The 15,521-nt window shown below is 38.6% G+C and overlaps 1 long non-coding RNA gene across 1 annotated transcript; it reads left to right on the top strand.

Moving 5' to 3' along the window:
* The first annotated feature begins 28 nt into the window (after positions 1-28).
* Positions 29-14,978, top strand: LOC122198842. Its single transcript, XR_006193181.1, has 4 exons — positions 29-103; positions 4,796-4,897; positions 11,483-11,604; positions 14,873-14,978. It is a non-coding gene; the product is annotated as an uncharacterized LOC122198842 (long non-coding RNA).
* Positions 14,979-15,521: the final 543 nt, after the last annotated feature.

The raw sequence follows: 15,521 nt of genomic DNA, 5'->3' as shown, positions 1-15,521 counted from the left end.
TCCAATAAGTCATATGCCCTGAATATCACTCAAATTATACAAAAGACTAAGGCAATTTAGTAAGGAGTGTTGCTTCATGGATACGATATACACTGATCTGACAGTAAGCTTCTCATTTGATAAATGTAGGCCTACTAATACAGATCGAATTATGCCACTTAATAAAATGGTCAACAAAGGGCAGCCAGTTAGAGAATCCCAATGTAATTTAAATTTCTTAAGTAGATCGCAATTTTATTATAATTACAGGAATTATTTCTCAGTTTCTCTACTTAAGTTGGTCCAATTTTATTGTTTGAAGTATATTTTGATTAACATTGAATCTACACCAGCAGGTTTATGTGGAGAAAGGAGAAAGTAATCTATGCTAATCAGTTCAGTTGGACTCAACCAATGCCTGGAGTAAGGGGCAGCTGAACTCCTGTCTTAGCATTAGCATTTCAGTAAAACCCTCAGCCTGGCTGATGCTTGTTACTTCGCTGAACAGATAATAGCTGAATGAATAAATGAATAAATAAATAAGTGTATATTATTTTACTGGTTCCAATTTACTCTCAAACAAGAAAGAGCACCATGAATGGTCAGCCTGCACCTTTAGGCTGTGTAGATAGGATGCTCTATTAGAACTTGTCTGGCTAAGTGAGCATAGGGGAACTTTAGTCCCTAAATCTGATAAATCAGGGTGCTGTCTTGATTGCAGGGCCTTCCACCATATCCACAAATTCTTTATCAAGTCCCCTTTCACCCAGGTCTCCTGTGCTTCCCTCTATGTGCATATACCTCCCTCGTAGCATTTAGGGATCCGTGTGTCCATTTATTCCCACACTGGTTTCTGAGCTACTCAGTGGAAGCAACAGCTAACTACTACCCGAATCAGATGATAGGGATTTTAATAGCTTCACTTTATAAATGAGAAAGAAACACTAGAACTTTCTCAAAGTCTGACAGCTACTCAGAGATGGAGCCATGACTCAAACTCATGACATTGTATCTCTCCTTACCTGTGTCTGTAGAGAGTTATGTCCTAATCATGTCTGTATCTCCAATATGAAGAGAGTGCCTGACACATAAAGGACCTATAACAGATAATTTTCAGCTGCCCAAGTAATTGAAAGTTCCCTTTAATAAACTCAGCCATCTTAAAGAATATAATAGCTATACTTTTTTTAAAGTTTATTTACATTTGAGAGAGAGAGTGTGTGTGTGTGTGTGTGTGTGTACATGGGAGAGGGGCATAGAGAGAGAGGGTCAGAGGATCTGAAGCGGCCTCTGTGTTGACAGCAGTGAGCCCGATGCAGGACTTGAACTCACGAACCATGAGATCAGGACCTGAGCTAAGGGTGGACACTTAATTGACTGAGCCAGCCAGGCGCCCCAAGGAATATAATTGACTATAATCTACATAGGTTTTCTTGTCCAACCGAAGTTGTATCCCACACAGACAATCCAGCATATTCTCTGTCCCTGTTGTTCTAACTTCTGAGACACAGGCACTATTACTGACTCTGAGGAAGTATCCTTCCAACCTGTAACAAGATCCAATCTTTTCCCCTAGAGTTAGAAATCCCAGTGGAGAGACAGACCTCTTTTGGGAGAGGGGTAAGGAAAAAATGTAACTATTCATCTGGTAGGTACCAGAATTCTACATGGCCTTTCAAATCATTCATTTACCCTTTCATTTGTCCCCTTTCCTCATGAGGTCTATTACCAATCACCATAATGGTAAGAATAATCCCTGGTGCATTTGTAGGAGAGCACATGAATAGGGAATATTAACATTAATTCTCAGTGCAGACTTTACTATTAGGGCCGCTGATTTGCTAATGAGTTGATAGGCTGATGGGGCTGGATCCAAGATGAAGAGAAACACAAAATGAAGAAAAGCACTTATTCTGAGGGACAAGTCATTACCCAAACTATTGGTACCTTCAAGGACTCCCAAATCTACGTGTTCTTATCAGGGTCACTGAAGACCTTAGAAGAAATCTTTCAAAGCTTGAGTGAACCCACCTGCCTAGGTAGCCAATTGGTCTACCAAGTTGTGGTAGTGTTCCAAGATAACGAGAGAACAGCTAATTTGATTTCCCATCGGAATAAGGCTTGCTGGGCTGCAGATCACATTGGTGCACTGGTTTTTCTGTTAGTCTCCTGAAGGTCATTGTGAACTTAAATTAATTTTCTATTTCATTATCATTGCATGTTCCCAATATTTAGGCAGCAGAACTTTGTGATGGCTTCATGACTGGTTCTGCAAGGCTGATGGAAATCTCTGGTGATCTACTAGTATTTCTGGCACAGTTTGCCACATAACCATAACCATAACCCCTGTCCTGTACAGAGTTTTGATGCCACCCTACTTACACTGCCCTGCATCGTTGTCTGTCATAGTATCTGAATTCTTTGCCTATTCTTTTGGTGTGTGGAGGAGAATGAGAGTTGAGCTGAGATAAAGCATGTATTACAAAGACATAGGAGTTAGCATATAGCATTTCCTGAATGAGATTTCAGGACTTTTAAACTATTTCTTACCTTTTAAGTTGAAGGAGATGCCCTGATGTATAAGAGCATATTCTGACACTAACTTTTCTACATTACGGTACAAAAGGTACTAACAAAGAGCACTCCATCTGGAAAGAAAATGCATATTTATCTTGAAGAGAATGATGGCAATCACAATAAAAAAATTAACAAAGACAGTATCCAAAGGCTGCTGTAACACATTACCACAAACTTAGTGACTTAAAGCAACAGAGATTTATTATCTGACTGTTCTGGAGGTCAGAATTTTGAGATAGGACTTACAGGGCTAAAATCAAGGTATCGGCAGAGCCTTGCTCCTTCTGGAGGCTCTGTGAGAGAATCCATTCCTCGCCTTCCCTAACTTTCAGAGGCAGCCCATGTTCCTTTGCTCATGGCCACATCCCTTCAACCTGTGCTGCCATCCTCACACCTTCTTCCCTATCTCTACCCCTCCTGCTTCCCTTGCGATTACATTGGGCTCACCCAGATAATCCAAGGTAATCTCCCCATCTCAAGGTCTTAACTACATCTGCAAAGCCCATTTTGCCACGTAAGGTAACATATACAGGTTCTGTGGATTAGGGCAGGGATATCTGCAGCGGCTCATTATTTCTCCCTATCACACATACTATTGCTTCTGGTGTTGAATAAAAGATTTATTTGAGTAGGTAAGAAATATGACCCCGTGCATGCTGAAAGACAGAATGGAGGTTAGTAGTACACCACGCAGTCATTTCACCCTGCTTCCCTCTCTTTGGCCCTCTTGTGTTGTCCATCTGCTACTGAACGTACATTAACATTACATTCATGCACTTGCTTGCATATTTTTCCTTCTTCCCTTATCTATGGACAACACTTAGGCACTTACACCTGTGCTATGCATGTGTCTACACATGAACATACAAACTCGACAAAGACCTCATCACAGTGGCAAAAGTGAACTCCCTTCTGAGCCCTTTCCCGGTAGCATCTGTGGCAGTGGAGTGCTCATCCAGCTTGGGATTTCTCATCTCAGAAATTGTTGAGGTAGGAAATAGCTTTCCTGAATCCTCAGGATCTCTCTGAGAACATCATTAGATATAATTTTCTGACTACATTGTACTACAGAGAGCCTTCCATGTCTGGAATATCGACATCTTGTCTGCGTCCACCCTTTATGACATGGCTCCAGGCAGAATAGGAACTGGCTAAAATCTCAAATAATTCGTTTTTGATATAACAAAGTTTAAAACTCTGGTTACACTGATGCTACAAAAACCAAAAATCAACACACACACATACATATATGTGAGAATATTCTACTAACATAAGTAATAATTGTACATTTCAATAAGACTAAATGATTCAGAGGAATTATCAGGAAAGAGCTCAAATATGAATCTTGCTTGCTTATTTATTTATTTATAAATGTTTCTTTATTTTGAGAGAGAGAGAGCACAGGCACCTGAGCAGAGGAGGGGTAGAGAGAGAGAGAGAGAGAGAGAGAGAATCCCAAATGGGCTCCACACTGTCAGCACAGAGCCTGATGTGGGGCTTGATGCCATGAACTGTGAGATCATGACCGGAGCCAAAATCAAGAGTCAGAGGCTTAACCGACTGAGCCACCCAGGCACCCTGAATCTTTAGTCTTTTAAAAAGTTCTTTATGTCTTTCCTTAAGGGAAAACTGGGTTTGCTTTTGCTAAGCAGCTTTTAATTTCCTTTTTATTTTAGGTTCTACGGGATGTATATAATTTACAGTTTTCAAGATGTTCATTGTTTATTCTACATGAAAGTGATACAGTGTTATCATACATTTTAATTGATGATATAGAGTAAATCACTTTTTTGGTTCAGCAACCAATGTATTAATTTCTAAAGTGGTTCCTCGTTCATAACCATTGTTTTAGGCTATTAAAATGAAATTATTCTCGAAATTACTTTGCAAAAGGCTAAATATTAATTTTGCATTTTCTCAATCATGAAACTTCTTTGAAACGTTCATGGTACAGAGTAGTATGAAATGGTACACCAGGAGGTACTGTGACTTCTCCATTATTCAAGAGTCTTTCCTCAAGCAGAGACTTCAGGCAATTTGTGACTTTGTGATCAATTGCTTGTGGCTATTTTTTGGTTTTCCCACTTACAAAGCTACGAACACTGTTTTTGTTTGTTTGTTTTTTAGAATAATAATTTAGGCCGGCTCTTGAGGAGAAAATTGCAATAATAATCAGTGATTGCAACACGTTTTAGAAAAATGAGAGATTGAAAAATAGATTTACTGTGTTCATCAACAGATTCACTGAAAACTAAGAGACAGTCCTGGAGTGTGGTCTAGCGAAGAAGATGATTCACTCTCAGATAATTTAGAATGTTCCGTGGTTTTTGCTCTGATGGAGGTAAGAACTGAGTGGTGAGATGCAGAGGCATGGAACTGCCTCATTTTGTTTGGGAAAGCTAAGGCAAGCTTCACAGTAATGGTGTTTGAAATGTCTTTGTGTTCTTGTGCTTTTCCAGATAGGGATATGACCGGGGGAGTGTACTATGGATTGGCCAGCCAGTCAGAGGGGAGAGATGGGAACTTTTTTCTCATATAGATCATAAAATTGCTATAGGCATGATGAAGAAGTGATACAGGACTTTAAATATATAGACATATCTTGACAGTCTTATTCTGCTAAAAGTGAAGCAGCTGATAAGCTCTTACCTGGTTTTGCTGGCGGGTTCCTCATTTATAGGTAGTAATGAAAGAAAAATGTTAGTGAAATCGCTTGTCCAATTTGAAAAGTTTTCTGACTTTGCAGAAGAAATTTATCAGATGACTGCAGTTTTGCAGAGTGATAAGCCATAGACTCAAGTGTCAGCTATGCTCATTCAAACCCCAGGTATACTATTTACCAGCTGAATTAATTTGAACAAGTTACTTCTTTGAGTCACACGATTTTTATTTGTGTAATGAAGAAAATGCTCATTCATATCACATAAAATTGCTGTCGGGTTTACACAAGATAGTGCTTATAACGTGCTTGGCACACAGTAGGCACTCAAGTATTTGTTGTTTTTATTATGATTAAAAATAACTTTAGAAAAGGGGCGCCTGGGTGGCTCAGTTGGGTAAGCAGCCAACTTTGGCTCAGGTCATGATCTCACAGTTCATGGGTTTGCGCCCTACGTCGGGGTCTGTGCTGATAGCTCAGAGCCTGGAGCCTGTCTCAGATTCTGTGTCTCCCTCTCTCTCTCTGCCCCTCCCCTGCTTGCCCTCTGTCTCTCTCTCTCTGTCTCTTTGTCTCTCTCTCTCTCAAAAATGAATAAACATTAAAAAAATTTTTAAAAAGAACTTTAGATAGGTATCAATGAACAAAGCCTGCATAGACCTGTCTTGCTATGCTGTATTACTCACGAACATTACTTTACTTTACAACCTACATGACTGGCGTAAAAAGGCAGAACTGTCTTTGAGGAGTTGGAATCAATTATGTGTTAACAAGACCAACATGTATTTGGAATTTTTAACCCTTCTGCCATTAATTAATCTGGGAACTATGGTAATAAAATTTAAGATTTTTCTTCTTTTAAAACTAGCTGTGAATTGCATCTAAATTTACATTAAGTAGGCTATCAAAATCTTCTGCTTTTATTACAAAAGACTTGTGTAGTGGAGAGAGACAGTTTAAATGCATAAGGAATGAGGTAGAATAATGATTTGGTGCATATATTCTGATAATTACTACTTCCTTTCCCCAGGCTCCCCTGCGATAAATGTGCTGTCTTTTTAAACTTCATTAACAAGAGATTACAAATTTTAATGGGGTACAATAATTTTACCTTAATTTTAGAGCAATGCATTCCAGGTATCTGATGTTCCTGAGTTTTTTTCCCTGAAATAACCTCATGATTCAGAAAAGTTCTTTAAGAATTGAAATACTATATAGTGTTAGTACCAAATGCATTAATAATTTAATTCTCATGTTAGAAATCATTAAATCTTTAATAATGCAAGGGAAACAACAGACAATTGTGTTCTTCTACAAAAACCAAAATCTTTTGACCAACTTTAAAAATTTTAATAGGAATTTAGATTTTTGTAGCAGTATGTGTGGCTTAGTGGATAACACACTAAGAAAATCTGGGAGCCAGATCTAAAGGCCTAAACTGACTGGGCTATAATTCAAGAAAGCACTTGGACCATTTTAACATTTTATGAAAAATCACAGCAACAATGAATATGTTTCAATACTGAAAATGGCAGCTGTTCAATTCAGAGACCACCATGGACAAAATCCTGGCCTTTCATTCACTGGTCTGGCATCTAATCTTTGTAACATTGATTTTTTTTTTTTCTTTTCTGATTGTGTTTCATGTCCAGTGATGTTTTTAAACCTCTGAATTTGAAGAATGATAATCTACTGAAGCAATTAAATACACAGATCCACAAGTTTACACAAAATCCATTTCCAAAGTTCAAGAAAGAGCTAAAAAAACTTTTCCAGAATGGTTTGCATTTAGAAGGAACTTCTAAGTGGGAAACAGAAATTTTCCCCCAAGAGAAATTGTCCTTTAAAACTGTCAAGAATAAACAAACAACAACAATTATTCTCTGGTTCTCGCTTCTCCAAACGCTAATAGCTTTCCAGATTGGTCCTGTGGGATATGAGAAGCCTCTGCGTTTTCTCTAAGTAAGAATTTTTGGATTTGACTCCATACTTGTAATTTTTTTTCCTGCCTCATCGTGTTATCAATTACACCCTGAGGCATTTTTCAGCTTCTGTTTAATTGATTTCCATACTGTTCTGTAGAGACTGTCACTGGTCATCAATTCCTTCAGCGTTTAATTAATTAATTAATTAATTAATTTTTGAAAGGGGGGATGGGTAGGACAGGACAGCATCTTAATATGTTTCATTATGACTCCTTCATTCAGTATGACTTTCTATCCAGCTGATCCAATGGACTGGCTCAGAGAAAGGGCACAATTCAGATAATTTAAAAAAATAAAAATAAAAGAATTAGTAGATGCAGTCATTCCCTTCTCAGCTAATTTGTTGGCCCTTAGGGATTTTACCTGTGGAGAAATTATGTGGCAAATTGCTTTCGGACAATCCTGCTGGAGTCAGAAGCTCTTTGTTCTTCAAGGACTTCTCTCCCACCCAGCCCGATTAGCCCCTTGTCTCCTGCGACTTCAAGGTCATCTGTCCTCTGAAACCATTTCCTGCCCATGCCAGGAGATAAAATAAGGAGGGAGCTCCAGTACAATTTATTGGAAAGGGCAAGAGATTTTCAGTTACGTAAGTTGGAATTTCCTTGATTTACAGATGGTTAAAATGAGTTGAGGAGGAAAAATGTTTTTCTATCTTCTTAGTTTTGTACCTGAGGACTGAAAATTAAATAAGAAAAGACAGATCAATAGGGGAAAAGGAACACACTTTTTATAATTTTTTCATGCACAGGAGTTACAGAAAAGAAATGAAAGTCAAAGCAATGGTTAGACTTAGGTGCTTATATACCCCTTTAACAAAAAGAAGAAGGTTTGGGCTTCAAGGGACAATAAATTGTGGGGAAGATACCAGGAAATATATGGGAGAGCTAATGGCAGTTAAGAATTATTTTTGTGAGGTCCATTTATGCAAGCTCATCTTGGTGTCAACTCTCCATCTTCAATGACAAGAGTTGCTCCTCTCTACCTGGAATGGGGGTGAAGGGAATGAAGTGAGGGGGAGAGAAAGGCCCCTCCCTCAAAGGGAAATTTATGCCTTGATTTTAGACAGACAAAGGGAGGGCAGAGAATTCCTTCCTATATCTATTAATTCTCAATTGCTTTATGCCAAAGTGACACATGTGGATTGGCACATTCTGATCCCTTTCATGAGGATAATTATAGGTGACTCATCAATAACTGTCAAATTCCTTTGGATTTACCTTTCATCTTCCCTGTTCTATTCATACCCCCTCCCCACATCTTTTCACTCTTGGCCCAGAGAACTTTTTCACAAGGTCTTTGTATATGTCCCTCATTTCTATTACCTGATTTCCTAGATAGAATCTTTCCTTTCTTACCCTCCTTGTATCCATAAGTAAACTTAACTTTCTCTTTCTTATCTGGCTTTGGTGACCTTGATGTATGATCAGATCATTCCTGACCAACTGGACTCCTAGGCCTAACTCCAGTGCCAGCTCTTTTCTCCAATGGTCATTCAATGTATATTACAAAGTCAAGGTCTCAGGGATGCATCTTGTCAAGGCATCTTCATCTATGATGATATTGTCACCTGCTGAGAACTTCTCGGTGAATACAAATTAACAAGAAAGAAATCTCTTCTGTATTTTATTCTTCATGCTGAGATACTTTTGAAAACTACGTGACATATAATGTCATCAGTTTTATCAACCGTATTGGCTTTCTCTTTCTATCAAATAACTTTCAACTCATGGAGTAATGTTAGCTCCCTCTTACTTCTTTCATAATTAGTTATGATTAAGTCATCTCAAACATTTCTTACTTTAGCCATTTCTTTACTGTCCCAGACCATCCCTACCTCACCTCATATCTGAATAGTGCTTTCAGTATCTATCCCTTTAGATTCTATACTCTTTCCCTTTTCCAGTCTGCCAAATTGATCTAAATATACTATTTTTGCATTATGCTATTCTCCTGAAATACTTCCAACGTCTCTTTATGGTCTAAGAGATAAAACCAAAGTTGTTATTTTGGAATTTCAAATATTTTGCAGAGCACCTGGGTGGCTCAGTCGATTAAGTGTCCAACTATTGATTTTGGCTAAGGTCATGATCTCACATTCATGGGATCAAGCCCTGTATTGGGCTTTGCTGAGCATGGAGGCTGCTTGAGATTCTCTCTCTCTTTCTCTCTCTCTCTCTCTCTCTCTCTCTCTCTGCCTGTCTCCTCCACTCATGTGTTCTCTCTCTCTTTCAAATAAATAAAAAATATATAAATAAAATATTTTTCAACCTAGATCCTTCTTCTGTCTACTTCTATCCTTATCATATCCTATACCTTTGAAAGAATTCTTTAACAAGGACTGATCAGGCTTTTTTAATCACAGTTCATAAAAAACCTACATGGCACCCAGCCCTTGCAACTCAGACATTCCTGCCACTTCATTTCCATTCTTTCCTCAAACCTTAAATCAAGCATTTGCTGACCATACCTCCTGGTTGGTCTGGAACATGCACAATTTTGCCTGTGACCTCATTATATTTAGAATAAGTTCCCTCTTTGTCCTTCAAAAGTGTCCTGTTTTGGAAGAGAAATGATATGGTCACTCTACTTATGAATCTTTCCTTTTATATCCCAAACTACAGTGATTATTTCCCTCTAGAATCCATTGAGACTTTTCTGTCTAAAGCACATAGTATTGCCCATAATAAAATGTGCCTACTGTATACAAGGTGCCTTAATATGTTATCTTTACTTTAATCTATAATCTATTAAATCTATCTTTTAGATAAGAAAAAAAACTACAAAGAGTGGTTTTAAATAACTTACCAGAGGCAGTTGTAGAGGCAGTTGTAGAAGACCTTTGATTTACACTTTGAGCCATTTGTCTTCAGGGCTTGTGCCTGGTTCCTGAAGTCCAGGCCAGAGGTTTCACGAAGGACAGGGCCTATCCTTTATTGTGTAGAATTTATGGAGAGTTTCTTGCTTGAAGGAGGATTTAATCTATGTTTGGTTTTGGGTAAACCTCCGTATTTATAATCCAAAAGAAATCCTTTGAGGGCACTCATTTCCTATACTAAGTTTGAAGGCTGCTTCAGAGTGAACCCTTTCTTCCTACAATTTTTTTTTTTTTTTGCTTATTTATTTATTCTGAAAGTGAGAGAGAGAGAGAGAGAGAGAGAGCACGTGGGAGGAGCAGAGAGAAAATCCCAAGCAGGCTCCGCATTATCAGCACAGAGCCCGATGTGGGGTTTGAACCCACGAACCGTGAGATCATGACCTGAGCCAAAACCAAGAGTCGGATGCTTAACCCACTGAGCCACCCAGGCACCCCAACCCTTTCTTTCTAAAATGATGTATATTGGGTAGCTCACTTACTTCTTCCCAAGTCAAATCTGGGGACAAGCACAGGCCTTGTCTTTCATGAAGCCTCAGGCCGGGGCTTCCGGGAACTTTGCTGGAACTGCAAATATGTTCCTCCAGTTTGAAGGCTGCATCTTTTGCTTCACCTGTGGCAACCCCCAGTTGAATCACGTGGTGGTAGTGGCGGTGGAGTCAACACTTGAAGTGCCATTCAATTATCGGGATTTTTTTTTTAAGTTTATTTGTTTGTTTTGAGAGAGACAGAGAGAGAGGGAGAGAACCTCAAGCAGGCTCCACACTATCATCGTGGAGCTAGTACGGGGTTCCGTCTCACCAACCTTGAGCTCATGATCTGAACTGAAACCAAGAGTTGAACACTTAACTTACTGAGCCACCTAGGCACCCTAGGAATTTTTTTTTTAAATAAAACAAAGCCATCTATACACTCATCAGAAATTACTTATTTTAGAGTTTGCTGAGGAATACAACCATATTAATTAAAGTACTTACGCATTGTGTAAGCCCACCTTAAAAAACTTTGCTGAAAAATGCTTGCAGAAAGCAATTGTCTTATACAAACCACACAGAAGTTGAAGTAATCCTCTTGTTCTCTTCAAATGGAGGTGGACAAGGCTATTAACTTTCTGTTGTCCTTATGTCCCTTCACCTATCCTTTTAAAATTTTTATTAGGCGCTTTAATGTGTGGGTTGAAATCAATAGAGGACAAGCTATTAAAAATTATTGGCCGGCTGTGGCTCCTCACTAAATATTAAAGCAGCTTGGCAAATTAGCACATACCTCTAGGCATTAAGCCTGGGAGAAATAATGATCTAGGCAAATAGACAGTATAATCCAAATAGAAAATATGGCCAGCATGCTGCTTTGGGGTTTCCTTTGGCTGTTGTTGTTCACCGTTAACATTATTCTCTTTTTTGCTTTTATTAGTGTGAGGAGATGAGATGGGGAGCATTAACTATTGGAAGGATCCATTTTAAGGACATATTATATCAGGATCTAGATAGATATCAGAGCATCTTGGGAGAAATAGGAAACAGGTGCAGAAACAGGTGAGTGGAATACTGCTTATTACTGCTCTGGATTAAGTGCCTGTGAGAAATGGGCAATTTTTCTGGGTGCTGTGTGCCTTGTATTCTAGGAAGACAGATAGACAACCTGTTAATGCAAACAATACAAGGAAGATTGTCAACTGAGAAGCTTAGGGCAGAGGTAGGGCTGTGCAGGCAAAAAAGTTATTTTCCCAAGTGAATGAAGAGAAAAGCAAGAGTGAGGCTGATTCTGTAGGTATATACTAGAAGCTGAAAGATTCAGGAGGAATTAGTTCTGAGATAGGGATGGGGTCATCAAGAAGATTAGGATAAGATGGGAAATACCCAGAAGTCAGAAGAATTGGTTTTGAATCAAAATTCCTTCATATATCATTTTTGTTCTTTGTAAATTTCAATATGCAACAAGTTAGTGTCTCAAATCTTATTGCTAAATGAGCAAAAGAAATAAACAATCCCACAATGCACCCCTGTATTTTTCTCAGTATGAAAAGTCAAGAAGTAATGGTATCTTTTGGGTGCCCACATGTAAGATGAAGAATTTATGGTCAGTTATTCTGTCTCCACCCTAGCAATGACCCAGTCTTTGGTAACCTAATCTGGGCATTGAACCTAAGATTACATTTTGCACCCCGTATTTTACTCAGAAAAGATTTTTAATGTTTACATTTTGCCTTATAACTACTGACCATATTTACAAAAGTCATCGAGACTAAACTCTGTTTAACTCATTTATAGCCTATAGGATACTTCCCCATTTGGAGATTATTAATTTTTTTTGGTCAAATGAATTATATCAGAAAGTTTTTCTTAGGAAGTTATATGACAGGGACTATTTGTTTTTGCACATGAACAATTTGACTGAACATAAGATTCTTGGCTCATGACATTTTCCTCTCAATGGTTTCACACGTATTGCTCTGTTATCATCTAGCATTTCATATGGCCAATGAGAGCTTTGAGGCCCACCTAATTTTTTACCATCTGTGTACTTTTGTTGACATGTATCATGCTTCTGTTTCATCTCTTAAGCACAAACATTCCTATACAGGACAGATATTTTTCCTATAGTATAAATAATGAAGGATGGGTGTAAGGCACTGGGAATAAACCAGAGTTCCAGAAAAGTAGAGAAACCATACCATATGAAGGAAAAACTGATGGAGAATGTAGGTCACCCATAAGAATCAGGTACAAGAAGACCCAACATTATGCTGCACAATGATAAACTAGCCAAATGTCCCAAGAGGAAAGCTGAGCACCCAGAATAGTTCTCTGAGCATCCAGAGATAAGTCCTCTGGATCATTTTATTGATTAGAATGAAAAAATAATGATACCCAATGAGAAATAACGACACACAATAAAGCAATCACAAAACTGAGGCCAGATATCCTATGCCGAAAAGAGAAGGACATTTAGGTAGAAAGGGGGAAGTTCTAGGAATGGAGTTGGCGGTGGAAAGTGGTGGGAGCAAAAAAAAAAAAAAAAAAAAAACGTATTTCTGTCGGTACATCTGTCAGATGCTCTACCTTGTCATCAAGTCTCTGCCAGATCAGTCCAGAAGCAAGAGCTCTTGAGTGGAAGCTGTTCAGTTGTGTTGATTAGTTACTAGAGAAGAGGGAGAACCACATATGGGTTACCTTAAAAGTGCCCTCTCTGGTAGATTTGGAGGCCTTTTAAATAGTAAACTTTGTGGGTCCTCATTTCTAGCCAAAGCACCATTTGGAGATAGGTCAATATCTTATGATATTTTTTATCCTTTTATTTAAAATATAGCATAATATATCTAAATACATCATTAATTGGCAAATTCTTTCAGTCTGCCAACTTACTTTTTTAAAATTTCAACTGAGAAACATTTTCTTCAGTTATGTCACTGGTTATTAGTTTTGTTGATTTATTCTTTCTTCCTTGATTTTCACATTTACCACATTCTCTTTTTGTTCATTTATTTGCCTCTTCCCCTGCTTTATGGGAGAGCATGTTGAATTTTAATTCTAGTATCTAATTTCAATTTTATTAGAATCTTTTCTTATCTCAACATGTTCCCAGTGTTTCTCACCCTTATCTTTTTATATTATATTATTTTCCTTTATGGATTTCTGTTCCTTTTTCATGGAATATGCTATTTTTGCACTGAAGATACAAAATGGTTTCCCAAATTAGATGTTTTTCCTTAATACATTATTTTCAGAAACATATCATCCCGCTGAGTCTTCTAGTCTTTTACAGACTGTTAATCAGGATAGGATAAGTTAACTTATAATAGCAAACTAGCAAAAGATAGGATAAGTTAACTTGTAATAGCAAATTTTTTTTTTTGCCTTGCAACAAAATTTACTTCTAATTTCAATGGTTTAATTTGTAAATCTAATGCAAAGCTTACTGCGGATAGGATGTTTCTCCAAGGTTCTCATCCTCCATGGGGATACTCAGCAATCCAGGCTTTTTTGATCTACTTTTGCTGCACTGTCTTGGTGTTCAGCATTCACAGCCTCTGATCTCTCCAAGGAGGGGGAAGTATAGTCAAAAGGGAACTCTGACCTCCTTTCCTGCCACTTCTGCTCACAGCCCCATTGGCCAGAACCAGTCACATGACCCTGTCTGACTGGAAAAGTGTGCTCAGGGAGAAGAGGGGGAAGAGCTGAGTGTCGGTGATCACAAATAATGCTTACCACAGCTATAACAAGAAGAAGACTGGTCAAATAAGTTTAGAAAACACCGTGTTGACCAAAATTCTATAGGTCTCCTCATGCTATGAATTCTCTGTGCTTTTGTTCCACTGACATTATTGTGAATGATCAAAATAGAGATATTGCGGGCCATCCTTCTTTCCTATACTTACATGTACTCATGCAGGGACCACAGCGCTGTAGAGCATACTTGGGAGATGCTCTTCTTTCTCTGTAAGAACCAGGTGTTCCCTGCACTGTATCCAGGATTCAGGGAACTTTGGGTGGGCAAAACTTTCCCCTAAAAGATATTCCTCTCTGTTTAGGCATATCTTAGGTTAAACGAGCACAGCATAATGCCCAAAGTTATGGTTTCTGCTTATACATGACAGGTGTGAAATAGGTGGGCACTGTACTTCAGAGTGAAGTACAGGAAATTTTCCTCAAAACCCTAGCCTATTCTTTTTATGTTTTTCATGACTTAGTTGTATCTATTTTAGTTCAGATATCCCAATTTCTGATTTATTCTTTTCTTCCCTACTAAAACCTGGAGGAATTGGACTTCAACTCATTCATACTGATTTATAACTTTGACCAGGTGCAATTTTCAAGAAGAGCCTCAGGCTTCCAGAATATGGATGGTGTGGAGAGGAGAATGGACAGTAGTGCAGGAAAGTAAAACAAAAGGGAGCATGTATTTTCCTTGAAATGTAAGCCACCCGAGGACTGAATTGTGTCTTCCCAAAAGTCATATGTTGAAGCCCTAGCCCTCAAAGTGACTATATTTGGAGATGGGACTTTAGGAGGTAATTAAGGTTAAATAAGGCCATTAGGGGAAGTAGGTCTAACCCAATCGAGTTGATGGCCTTATAAGTTGATGGCCTCTCTCTCTCCTCCTTCTTTTCCTCTTTCTCTTAGCTTGTGCTTAGAGGAAAGACCATGTGAGGGCTGCAATGACAAGGCAGTTATCTGCAAGCCAGGTAGAGAACTCCCACCAGAATCCAAACCCTGCTGGACCTTCATGTTCGACCTCCAGCTTCCAGAACTATGAGAAATAAATTTCTATTGTCTAAGCCCCCAGTCTGTGGCATTTTGTGATGCTAGCCCAAGCAGACTAATACAGAGGTCAAACCTATTTTAGCCTCTCCCCAAGGCTTGGAAATTCGGTCCTGTGGCATTGTCAGAGGTGACATCCTTCAGCTACTCAGGACTGGATTATTTGTGCTTTGGTAACCCTGGCCTCATCC

This window comes from Panthera leo, chromosome A1, assembly GCF_018350215.1.
Source record: "Panthera leo isolate Ple1 chromosome A1, P.leo_Ple1_pat1.1, whole genome shotgun sequence".
NCBI classification, from domain to species: Eukaryota; Metazoa; Chordata; class Mammalia; order Carnivora; family Felidae; genus Panthera; species Panthera leo.
The sequence above is the reverse complement of the archived record's forward strand: the minus strand, read 5'-3'. Positions and strand labels throughout refer to the sequence as shown.